The 13440-nt window shown below is 33.6% G+C and overlaps 1 protein-coding gene and 1 non-coding gene across 17 annotated transcripts in view; one reads left to right on the top strand and one right to left on the bottom strand.

Moving 5' to 3' along the window:
• The window catches only part of MLLT10 (MLLT10 histone lysine methyltransferase DOT1L cofactor), a 161300-nt gene that overhangs the window by 129510 nt on the left and 18350 nt on the right, over positions 1-13440 (bottom strand). The window lies entirely within an intron of this gene.
• On the top strand, positions 12057-12122 carry LOC123614817 (small nucleolar RNA SNORD42). The gene has a single exon (XR_006722284.1). It is a non-coding gene; the product is annotated as a small nucleolar RNA SNORD42 (small nucleolar RNA).

Consider the following 13440-nt stretch of genomic DNA (forward strand, 5'->3'; position numbering starts at 1 on the left):
TTCAGTGGTAGAGCATTGTGTTTAGCATGCATGAGGTCCTGAGTTCAATACCCAGCACCTTCACTTAAAAAATAATGATAAATAAATTAAAAAATAAGTAAATAAACAGCGGGAAGGGTACAGCTCAAGGTGGTAGAGCACATGCTTATTAGCATGCACGGGGTCCTGGGTTCAATCCCCAGTACCTCTTCTGGAAAAAAGTAAATAAATAAATAAACAAACCTGAATACCTCCTTCCCCCCAAAATATAATAAACAAACAAACATAATTCCCCCCCTAAAAATTTTTAAAGGTAAGGAAATATATTGAAATTGGTACAGGAACACTAAAAATTGATGCAAACAGAAATAGCTTTACAAAACTGATTTATTAAAAATTCTTCTCTATGTACAAAAAATTAAGTTGTACCCCTTATTCATATGTTACATAAAAAGTAACTCAAAATGGATCATATACTTAAATGCAAGAGCCAACACTATAAAATTCTTAGAATGAAACTGGAGTAAATCTTCATTACTTAGGGTTGAAAAATGGTTTCTTAGATACAACACCAAAGCAGAGGCAACAAGAGAAATAATAGACAAATCTGAATTTTCCAAACCTAAAAACTTCTGTCTTGCAAATAGTACCATCAAGTAAAAGACCACCCACAAAACAGAAGCAGCATTTACAAGTTCCATATATGATAAGGGACTTATTCCAGAATATATAAAGAGCTCTACAACTCAATAATAAAATGATATATATTCCAATTAAAAATTGGGCCAAGGATCTGAAAAGACATTTCTCCAAAGAAAACACATAAATGACCAAAACAAACCCATGACAAGATGTCTAACATTCATTAAGGAAACACAAATCAACACCACAGTGAGATACCACCAGGATGGCTAAACAGTAACAGATAAACAAATCCTGTTGGCCAAGGATGTGGAGAAATCAGAACCCTCGTATGTTGCTCATGGGAGCATAAAATGGTGTAGCTGCTTTGGCAGTTCCTCAAAGAGTTAAATACAGAGTTACCACACAGCTCCAAAATTCCACACCCAAAAGAAATGAAACCATACACCTACACAAAAATGTGTATGCAAATATTCAAAACAGCATTACTCATCACAGTCAAAATGTACATACAAGCTGAATGCCCATCAACTAATGAATGAATGGATAAAATGCGGTATATCCATACAATGGAATGTTACTGGACAATAAAAAGGAATAAAGTTCTAATACATGCTACAACATGAGCGAACCTTAAAAACATATGCTAAGAGAAAAAAAATCACTCATGAGGGGAGGGTATAGCTCAAGTGGTAGAGTACATGCTTAGCATGCATGAGGTCCTAGATTCAATCCCCAGTATTTCCACTAAAATTAACTAATTAATTAAATTAATTAATTAAATTACCTCCCCCTGCCAAAAAAGAAAAAAAATTACTCACAGAATACCACATATTGTTATTATTCCATTTACATGAAATATCCAGAATAGAGAGAGTAGGTTACTGGTTGACGGGGACTGGAGAGGTTGGGTAATGGAGAGTGGCTGCTAACAGACACAGAAGCTTCTTTTTCAGGTAATGAAAATGTTCTAAAATTGATAATGTGATGGCTGCACAATTCTGTGAATATATTGAAAACTTCTGAATTGTACACTTTAAGTGCCTGAACTATATGATGTGAATTATATATCATTAAAGCTATTTTTTTAAAAAGATGAAACAAAACTTAATGAAAATTGTACATGTAAACCCCCATATAATTACATTAAATGTAAAGAGACTAAAACTTGAGACTAGTTAAACAACAGAGTGTGTTGGCACAGATAAAAAAGTAAAACCCAATTATCTAATGTCTGTAAGAAACTTTACAGGCACAAACAGGTTAAAAGCAAATGGATAAAAAAGATACACCACACAAATTCAAAGTATAAGATGGTGAGTAGGTATATTTAATATCACAGACAAGAGATTTTAAGACCAAGAAAATTGGTTAAGATAAAGGAGATATTTCATAATGATAAGCATCAAGTAATAAAGGCAGAATAATTATAAATGTGTACCTAATAACAATGTTTCAAAATACATACAGCAAAAATCACTGCAAGGAGTTAAGTACGCAATTTCACAAGCATAGTAAGATATTTTAACATATCTTTCTCAGTAACTGACAAAATTAGACCCCCCCAAAAAAATAAATAAAACATGGGTAATCTGAGCAATACTATATATAAACCACCATACATATTCCTTTCAGGTGATGTGGGACATTCATCACTAAAGACCATGTACTGGGCCACAAAACAAGACACGATGACTTTAAAAGGAACAAAATCATACAGAGTATGTTTCCTGACCACATTAGGGGGAAAAAAGCTATAAAATTTATGACCTAAGATTCCACCTAAAGAATCTACAAAAGTGCAAAGTAAACCCAAAGTGAGTAAAAGAAAGGAAAAAGTAAAGATAATAGCAGAAAAAAGTGAAATAGAAAAGAAACAGTAGAGAAAATTTTAAATCAAAGCTGGTCCTTTGGAAATATCAACAAAGATGATAAACCTCTAGCTAAACCAATTTAAAACACACACAAACACACAAAATCACCAATATCAAGAATAAAGCAGGAACTACAACTACAGAACTCTCAAATTCGAAAAAAAAAACAAAAGATTATTAACTCTGTGCTAAACAATTCAACAACTAAGATGAAATGGAAAAATACCTTGAAAATTACAAGTTAAAAAAATTGACAAGATGAAACAAAATGTGAAGAGCCCTTTAAGTTGAATTCATTATCAAAATCATTCTCCAAAATAAAACTCAAAAAAGCTCAGATTTTTTTCCACTGGTAAATCCCATCAAACACCAAGGAAGAAATAGCATCAATCTCAGAAACACTTTCAGAAAATAGAGACTACTTCTGAAGTCATTTTCTAAGTTCAGCATCAATAACACTAATGAATACACCAATACTATCAAAACCTGAAAAGAAACTACAAAAAATATAGATTAACATCTTCCAAGCATTTAGATGCAAATATATTTATAAAATACTAGCAATTTAAATCCAGCAATATAAAAAAAAGAACACACCATGACTAAATGGTGTTTATTCCAGGAATACAAGGTTGATAAAACATGAAAATAAAAGAATGAAATTTACCATATTAATTTTATAAAAACATATCATATAATCATGTCAATAAATGCAGAAAAAGCATCTGACAAAACTCAACACCCATTCATCCATAAACTGTTGCAAAACTAGTAACAAAAGGGACCTTACTCAACCTGTTAATCATATCTTTTTTTGTCCTATATTTGCGATACTTTGGGGCCTTGCTGACCCTGGACAGGGCTAGCTAATTCCTGGAGATGGCAAACAACTCCTCAGCTAGCTTTCATATGCAAACCAACCAATCCACAGCTCCCATCCCCAAACCCTCTCTATCTATTTTACACTGCTACTATATTCCCCTGCCCTAATAACCCCAGGGCCAGGTACCAGACAACTAGGGGCAGCCCTCATGCCCCGGGGCCCTTGATATTATTCAGGGCAGATAATCCTAAACCTGATTAACATTCCTTGACGTTTCCTCCCCACAGAAACTGAAGGCTCTTGCCTTTACTGTTTTCCCTTTCACTCCCTCTGACCAGGGTGCTTACCCATGTGGCTTCTTATGTCACAGAATACTTCCCCCTCCTCTGGGAATCATGAGTATACATAATTATCTTTTCAATGACAGTTCTCTTCTGATCTGTTAGCCTTGCCTGCCATACTTAATAATAATAAAACCTGTATTTTACAACAACCTGATAATGGTCATCAATAAAAAACCTAGAGCTGACATCATAATTAATGGTATAAAACTTGAATGCTTTCCCCAAAGGATGGAAACAAGATTTTAAGTACATGCAATAAAGGAAGAAAATAAAAATACAAAATAGAAAGAGGTAAAAGTTTTGTGATGTGATAACTTATCTACCAAAAAACTTGCAAGATTAATGTGAGTTAAGTAAGGTTCTAAGACACAAATCAATAAACATAAGTCAATTCTATTTCCAAATACTAAGAATAATTAGAAATTGAATTCTTTAAAATACCACCTAAAATAGCAAATAACACGAAATATTTTTTAATTTTAAAATCAAAAGACATGCAAGACAAAAGGCTAAAAACAACAAAATACTATTCAGAAAAACATAAAGATGATTTAAATAAATGAAGAGATATGCCATGCTAATGAACAGTAATATCTAACATTGTTAACATGTCAGTTCTCAAATTGATCTACAGATTCAAAGCAACTGCAATCATAATCCCATCAGCCTTTTAGAGAAATGTAAAAGCAGATATTAAAATTTATACAGAAGTGCTAAGGACTTAGAATATGCAAAGCAATCTTGAAAAAGATGAAAAAGATGGAAGGATTTGCAAATCTGATTTCAAGACTTTCTATAAAGTTACAAGTAATCAAAATACTGTGGTAATGATATAAAGATTGACAAACAGATCAATGTGACAGAATACAGATCTCTGAAACAGAGCCCGCTTCTGCAGCCATGTGATGTTTCGCACAATCCAGTGAGGAAAGGAGACTCTTTTCAATAAATGGTGCAGAAACAATTGGATATCCATATGCAAAAAAAAAAAGCAATGAGATGCATCACAGACCTAAATATAAATCAGCAAAAACAAAAAGTTTTAGAGGAAACAAATGAAATTACCTTCATGACTTCAGGGTTAGGCAAAAGTGTCTTAGCTCACAGTAAGCAATAACTATAAAAGAAAAAACTGATAAATTAGACTTCATCAGACTTAGATATTTCTGCTCATCAAAAGACACAGTTAAGAAAATAAATAGGAAACTACAGATTTGGAGAAAGTACTTACAAAACACTTATCTAACAAAGGACTGGTATCCAAGACATGTAAGGACCTTCTGCAACATACACACACCCAAAAAGTAGACAAAGAATAAAGAAAAACATAAGGAGAGAAAGAAGGAAAAACGCTAAAGCTTTGAACAAACTCTTCACAAGAGAAAACATATGAATGGTCAATAAGCAAATTAAAATGTGCCAAATATCACTGGTCATTATGAAAATGCAAAATAAAACCACAATAGTACCATTTCCAGTCAAGATGGAATAAAAGAGACCAGATTTAGCCTTCTGCATGAACAATAAAAACCTAACAAAATGTATGAAACAACAGTACTTAAGATTTTGGACAACAAGCAACAGAAGACAGTGATCCCTGGAAGACAAGAAACAAACAACACAAGCCACACATTTGCCCAGCTTACTGCCTTGAGAGTTTCCAGGCCGTGGACCAGGGAGAAGGAACCCAGGCAGAGCCTGTGGGCTCCCCAAGTTGAGGAAATGGAGCTGGGAGTCCAAGGAAGCCAAGGTGGCTAGAGCTCACAAGGGACACCAGCACTGAGTAGAAAGCTGGGGAGAGAGAGAAAAATGAAGAGATCTACAGAGGCTCACCCTAGAATATGTTGAGTAACTAATCAGCACTTGCATATGAGAGAACTGTTGAAGGCCAGGGAAAGAACTACAGAAAGATTTAGAAGTAACAGCACCCAGAACTCACACAAGGATGCAAATAACGGCTCTTCTCAAAAGCCAGACTAGAAAATCTAATAATTCATGTTGCATCAGAGTACTAAGAAAGATAATGCCTCAGAAGGAGGAAAAACTTTGACTAAGCCTAGTTCTGGTCCATCCAAACAAAAAAGGCCGAAAAGCAACAAACTGTTTCCAAGTAACTTAACTATGTCACAGAACAAAGCCCAAAAATATTTTTAGGCATACTTTATAAAATTGAGAATTTAACACAATAAAATTTACAATGACTAAAAGTCAATAAACATTTACAAGACATACAAAGAAGCAGGAAATCATATCCCATAATAAAACAAAACCAATCAAACCTTGAACTGTCAATCTTGAAATGACACAAAAAGAATTAGTACACAAGTCCTTTAAAACAATTATTATGAATGCATCCCGTATGTTCAAGACACTAGGAGAAACATTAAACATGTTAAGTAGAAACATCAAAGAATAAAAAGATGTGAACTTCTAGAGAGAAAAATTACAAGGTCTAAGATGAAAAACATACTGTATGAGATTTACAGCACAATGAGAACTAAGTAATAGTTACTAACCAAAATGAAATACAGAGAAAAAAATACTTTAAAAAAATAGAGCACAAGTTAGCTTTGAGATAACTTCAAGAAGCCAAATACACTTGTAATTGGAGCCACAAAGGAGATAACATAGAAAAATATATTTGAAGAAATAATGCCTATAATTTTCATCAAATGTGCAAATTGTTAACACCTAGAACACAGCACTCTTTAAACAAACACCAACAGAAACATGAAGAAATGTAAACCAAAACACATTATAATCAAATTGCCTAAAACCAAAAATAAAGATCTTTAAAACAGCCAGAAAAAAAGGTCATATTACATACTGCAAAATCAAAAGGAAAGTTGAAATGGTTATATTAATATCATATAAAGTAGATTTTAAAATTAACAATATTATCAGGAAAAAAAGGGGATCATTTCACAAAGATAAAGGGTTTAACTGAATAAGATACCAAAACCCTAAATATTTATTCACCTAAAAACAGCTTCAAAATACAAAAAGTAAAAATAATAAAACTACAAGAAGTCCCACAATTATATTTAGAGATTTCATTAAACCTGTCAGAATAATTGATAGAACCAATAAACAGAAAATCAGTAGGATAGAGAAACCTTGAACAATACTAATAACCAAAATAATACCATCAACCAAATTGATGTCAAGCGACATTCATAGAACACTAACACTAGCAAAATATTCCGTTCAAGGACATACGGAACATTCACCAAGACCAATCATATTCAAACCATGAAGTAACTTTTATATTTAAAAGCCTTTAAGTCATAAAAAGAATTTCCCCTGACCAAAATGCAATTAATTTAGAAATCAATGACAGGAAAAAAAAATCAACGGAAAAATCTTGATTTTTGGAATCTAAATATACTTCTAAATAAACAATGGGTCAAAGAAGAAATCAAAAGAAAATACAAAGTATTTTTAAATGAATGAAAATGAAAAAAAAATTACCAGAATTTGTGGAAGGCAGTTAAAAGTAGTAATTGAGTGGGAAATTTATAGCACTAAATGCCTATTTACTGGAAAAGAAACAACTCAAACCAATGACTTCACCTTGCACCTTTAAGAACCTAGAAGAGTAAAGAATAAAGATTAGAGCAGAAATCAATGAAATAAAAAAGAGTAAACAATGAAATCAAAGGCTAGGTTTCTTCCACTTCTGGGAGAATGTAGTAAAAAGTACTTTTTCCTATCCTTCCTACTAAGTTCAAACAAAAATTACGCACCTTATAAACAAAATAAACATATTCTGAAAGGTGGTGAGAAGTTAAATTAACTAGGGACCACAGGACCCAAGGAGAAACATGGCAGGGAGTCTCCTGGGTTTTGTTTTGTTTTGTTTTGTCTGCTATCTCCCACTCTTGCAATGAAAGAAGTCAGCAACCTGAAAGCACCACCAAGCATAGGCCCTCAAAAAGAGTCCTGACAAAAGGCTTCTCTATCTAGACAACGGACAGGGAAGGGGACAGATGAGCTAGAAAGAAAACTTTTAGACACTAGCTGCTCTACTCCAGCAAAACATCACAGAAAAAACTCGCCCTACCCACTCCTGCAAAAGTCAAGTGGGGAACAAACCTATACATCCACCCACATCAGACTATGAATCATGCCAAGACTCCCAATGGGGTAACATAAGAGCAGGTCAAATAGGGAATCAGAAATTTCATCCTCACAGGAAGGTAATGAGCACCTTCCTCTATGATGGCAATGGAGACAACATGGAAAGCCTGGACTTCCACCTCTAGCTGGCAATAATGAGGGAACTGAATCAGTCCTCACTAGGATGGTGTCAGTAAAGGTCTAGCAGAGAGTCAGGACTCCTACAAACTCACAGTGTTAAATGAAGCCACATCCACTGTGGAGATCAAGTATGGAGTCCTAACTCCCAACTCTGCTCAGCATTAATAAGCAGCTTTCTTCAAATGACCACAGAGGCCATACAGGAAACTTGAAATACATCCCCTACCTAGTACAAGGAGATGGTGCCCACACTCATCCCCAGTCCCATGAGTATCAAAAGCAAGCCAGCTAAAACAGGGTTATAAAAGATGCAGTCTCGTAACATAATACAAAATGTTCAAGTTTCAATCAAAAATCAACACTGAGATGTTTATAACTTAAACATCTGACAGAGATGTTTCTTGTATGAAGACTTTAAAGCAACCCTGATAAAAATTATTCAACAAGCAATTATGAACAGAGAAGTGAAAAATACATAACCTCAGCAAAAAAACTGAAGATATAAGGAAGAACCAAATGGAAATTTTAGAACTGGAAAGTACAATAAGCAAAATAAAGAGCTCACTGGATGAGCTGGATGAGCAGAGTGAAGGAAAAAGAAAAGAATCAGTGAACTAGAAGATATTACAATGAAAATTGCCCAATATAAACAACAAAGAGAAAACAAACTGGAAAAAAAAATGAACAGAGCTTCAACGGTCCTTGGGACTGTAACAAAAACATCTGACACTGATGTCATCAGTCTCAAGAAGGAGAGGAGAAATAATGGAGGAATGAAAAAGTACTCAACTAAACAATGGCTGAAAATTTTCTAAATTTGGCAAGACATAAAACTACAGACTCAAGAAGTTGAGCAAATTTCAAACATGATAATCCTCAAGATATCCATATCTAAACACATCTTAAGTAAGTTTCTGAAATCTAAAGATAAGGAAAATATCTTGAAAGCAGCCAGGAAAAAACAGTATCTTATTCACAGGCATATTCCAGAGATATTGTGGGTTTGGTTGCAGAGCACCACAATAAAATGAGTCACATAAATTTCTTGATTTCCCAGTGCAAATAAAAGTTATGTTTACACTATAATCTATTAAGTGTGCAATAGCATTATAGCTAAAAAAAAAAGGACATACCTTAATTAAAAAATGCTTTATTGCTAAAAAATGCTAACCATCACCTGAGCCTTCAGCTAGCTCTAATAGTAACATCAAAGATCACTAATCACAGATCACCATAACAAATTTAACAATGAAAAAGTTTGAAATAGTGTGAGAATTACCAAAATGTTACAGAGACATAAAGTGAGCAAATGCTGTTCGAAAAACGGCGCAGACAGGCTTGCTCAATGAAGAGTTGCCACAAACCTTCAATTGGTTAGGAAAAAAAAGAAACTTAACTGCGAAGTACAATAAAATAAGGTACACCTATACAGGGAAAAAATAACTTGAATAAGAGTAGATTTCTCATCAGAAATCACAGAGGCTTGAAAGATGTGGCATAATAATAAAAGGGGAAGCCACAAGGAAAGTGAAAAAAAAATTAACCCAAATGAAAACAAAAATACAACATTACCAAAATTTGTGGGACATGGCTAAACCAGTGTTAAGAGGGAAATTTATAACAATGCAAAAAAAAAAAAAAAAAGTGGAAAAGTCTCAAAATCAACACATTAACCTAAGATTCCACCTCAGGAAACTTAAATAAACTGAAAGCAAGAACAAGGAAGTAAAAAACAAACAATAAGAGCAGACATCACTGAAATTTAAAACATAAAAAGCAAAACCAACAAAAATAGATGGTCTTTGAAAAGATGAATAAAATTGATAAACCTCTATCAACACCTGACAAGTATCAGGAATGAGACAGGGGCTATCAGCAAAGTTCCTGCAGACATCAAAAGGATAACCCAATGCTACCAGCAACTTCACACACATAAATATCACAACCTAGAGGAAATGGATCTCTTCTTGGAAAAACACAAACTACTCCAACTCACCAATCATGAAACTGATCATGTGAAAAGCCCTATATTTTTAAATTTTAATTTGTACTTTAAAAACTACCAAAAAAGCACAACACTGTAAACTGACTATACTTCAATTTTTAAAAAACTTTTTAATAAAAAAATTACTAAAAAGAAATATGAAGGCCCAGACAGCTTCAAAGGACAACTGACTCAATTGTTTAAAGAATTAACGCCAATTCCATGCAGTCTCTTCCAGAAAACAGAAAGTGAGGGAGCATTTCCCAACTCATTTTATGAGGACAGTATTGCTCCAAAACCAAAACCAGACAAACAGTATGAAAAGAGAAAATTACAGATAATATCCCTCATGAATAGGGACATAAAAGTCCTTAACAAAATAGAAATAGAATCTCTTTATATATAAAAGGAATCATATGCCCTGATCAAGTGGGGTTTACTCCAAGATTGGTTAAATATTCAAAATCAGTGAATATAGTCTACCATACGAACAGGCTAAAGGAAAAACACTACACAGATCAATTGATGAAGAGTAAATAACTGACAAACTTCAGAACCCATCTACGATTTTTCAAAAAGCTAAGAACAATAGGAATATAGGTAAACTTCCTGCATATAGAACACCTACAAAAAAAAACCTGACAGCTGACATCCTACTTACTGGTTCTCATCACTGAGTGAATGCTTTACCCCTAAGGTCAGACACAAAAGAAGTATGTCTACTCTCATCAATCTTAACCAATATAGTGCTGAAATTTCTAGCCAGAACAATTAGGCAAGCATAAAAGACATACAAATCAAGAAGGAAGAAATAAAATAACCCTATTTATAGATGACACAACTACTTACATAAAAAAGCCCAAGGAATCTATAACAAAACTCCCAGAGTAAGTGAATTCAACAAGGTAGTAGGATGCAAGATAAATATAAAAACCAATTGTTATTTCCATATACTACCAATAAAATACGTGGACATCAAAATTAAACATACAACATTATATACAATTGCGTTCCCAAACTTAAAATTCTTTGGTGTAGATTCACATACACAGGACTTGTAAGCTGAAAACTATGCAAAACTGACCCCAAAAAACCAAGAAAGACCTAAATAAATGGAAAGACACAATGTTCATGGATTAGAAGACTCAATATAGTAAAGATGTCAGTTCTCCACAAATTGATATTCTAGTTTAACAGTATTCCTACCAAAGTCCTAGCAAAAATTCTGATATACACAGATAGATTATTCTAATATATATATTAAAACCAACAATACAAAGAAACTAGACAGACAAAACCATTTTGAAAGAATAAAGTAAAATGAATCATCTACCTGATTTCAAGAGTTATTACACAGCTACAGGAATTAAGACAGTTGTCACTCCCAGATATATACACATAGATCAATGGAAAAGAACAGAAAACCCAGACATATACTCAAAAAAGATACTCAGCTGACTTTTTTTTTTTTAATTGAAGTATAGTCAGTTACAATGTGTCAGTTTCTGGTGTACAGTATACTGTCCCAGTCATGCATATATGTGTGTGTGTGTGTGTGTGTGTGTGTGCGCGCGCGCACACGTATATATATATATATGTATACATATATTCATTTTCATATTCTTTTGCATCAAAGGTTATTACAAGATATTGAATATAGTTCCCTATGCCAGTTGACAATGGACAAAGTGCAAGAACAAGTCAATGCAGGAAGGATAGACTTTTCAACAAATGGCACTGGAGTATGTGGACACCCATGGGCCAAAAATAAAAAAAAAAAAGGAAAAGAAAAGAAAAAACCTTCACCCGAGTCACACACCTTGTACAAAAATTAACTCATAATGGATCACAAATTTAAATGTAAAGCAAGAAACTATAAAACATTTTTTGAAAATCCAATATAGGGGAAAAATCCTTGGGATTTAGAGTTAAAAGAGTTATCAGATTTGATAATAAAAGCATGATCCATAAAATGAAAAATTTGGGAGTTGAATTTCATCAAAATTAAAAACTTTTGCTCTGCAAAACAGAGTTCATTACAAAGATGAAAACACAAGTCCAGCCTAGGAGAAAATAAGAGCAAATCATGTATTTGACAAAGCACTCATGTCTACAATATACAAACTGTCAAACTCCAGTACAAAAAAATTAAGCAAAGGGTGGAATGATCACTATTTAGAAAAGAATGACATGAACAAAGGAACCAACTGATGCACCAGAAGACTGGGGGAGGAAGAGAGCATATGCGGGCAGTGAAGGCAGCAGGGGCTGAGGTTTCCTTCTCCATTCCAAGCCTGATGGAGAGAAGAAGGCAAATGTTCAACTGGCTCCAGTGTATGATGCGATGAATGTTGCCAACAAAATGCGAATCATCTTAACTGAGTCCAGCTGGCTAAATCTAAATCTAAATATTTTCACAGTCAATCAATCAATAAACAAAGAGATTAGAAAATAGGCAAGAGTCATGTATAGACATTTGACCAAAAGAAGATATACAGATATGACTGAACTATTATGCTGTACACCAGAAATTGAAAGAACACTAAAAAATGACTATACTTCAATAAAAAAAGAACACTGGAATGGTCAAATTATGAACATAAAATCATTTTAGAGTTTCATTTAAGGATTTTGGTATATTTAGCAATTTAAAAAGAATGTAAAGAAATAAAAGTCTTGCCAAAATAGGGGTGAAAAAAAAGATGTACAGATAGCAAATAAGTACATGAAAAGAGATTTTCAGCCATCAGGTAATTGCAAATTAAAACCACAATTGGATACCACTACACATCTATTAAATTACTAAATAAAAAGAATAGAGACAATGCTACATGCTGGCAAGAATACAAAAAAACTGGATTACTCACAGATTTCTGGTTGAAATGTAAAATGGTATAGTCACTCTGGAAAACACTTTGGCAATTTCTTAAGAAAACGCTAAACACAGAGCCACCTTACAACTCAGCAATTCTACAACTGGACATTCATGCCAGAGAAATGAAGATCTATCTATGTTTACACAAAAATCTGTACATCAATGTTTATTGTACAACAGCTCTATTCATAATGGCCCCAAACTGGAAATACCTGAGATCTTTCAGCAGCTGAATCATTAAACAAGCTGTGGTATGTCCATAATATAGAATACTAAGTGATGAAAAGAAATGCTACTCTTGATACATTTAACAACCTGGAGGAATCTCCAGAGAATTATGCTGAAAAAACCTAATACCAAAAAAGTTGCTCCATTTATGTAACATTCTTGAAAAGACAAAATCGCGGAACTGAAGAATACATTAGTGGGCAGAAGACCTGAAGAGACATTTCTCCAAAGACAGTCAGATGGCCAAAAGGCATATGAAAAGGTGCTCAACATCACTAATTATCAGGGAAATGCAAATCAAAACTCGAATGAGACAGCATTTCACATCTCTCAGAATGGCTATCATCAAAAAGATCACAAACAACAAATGTTAATGAGGATGTGGAGAAAAGGGAACCCCCATGTACTACTGGTGGAAATGTAAACTGGTG

This window comes from Camelus bactrianus, chromosome 35 (assembly GCF_048773025.1).
Source record: "Camelus bactrianus isolate YW-2024 breed Bactrian camel chromosome 35, ASM4877302v1, whole genome shotgun sequence".
Taxonomy (NCBI): Eukaryota; Metazoa; Chordata; class Mammalia; order Artiodactyla; family Camelidae; genus Camelus; species Camelus bactrianus.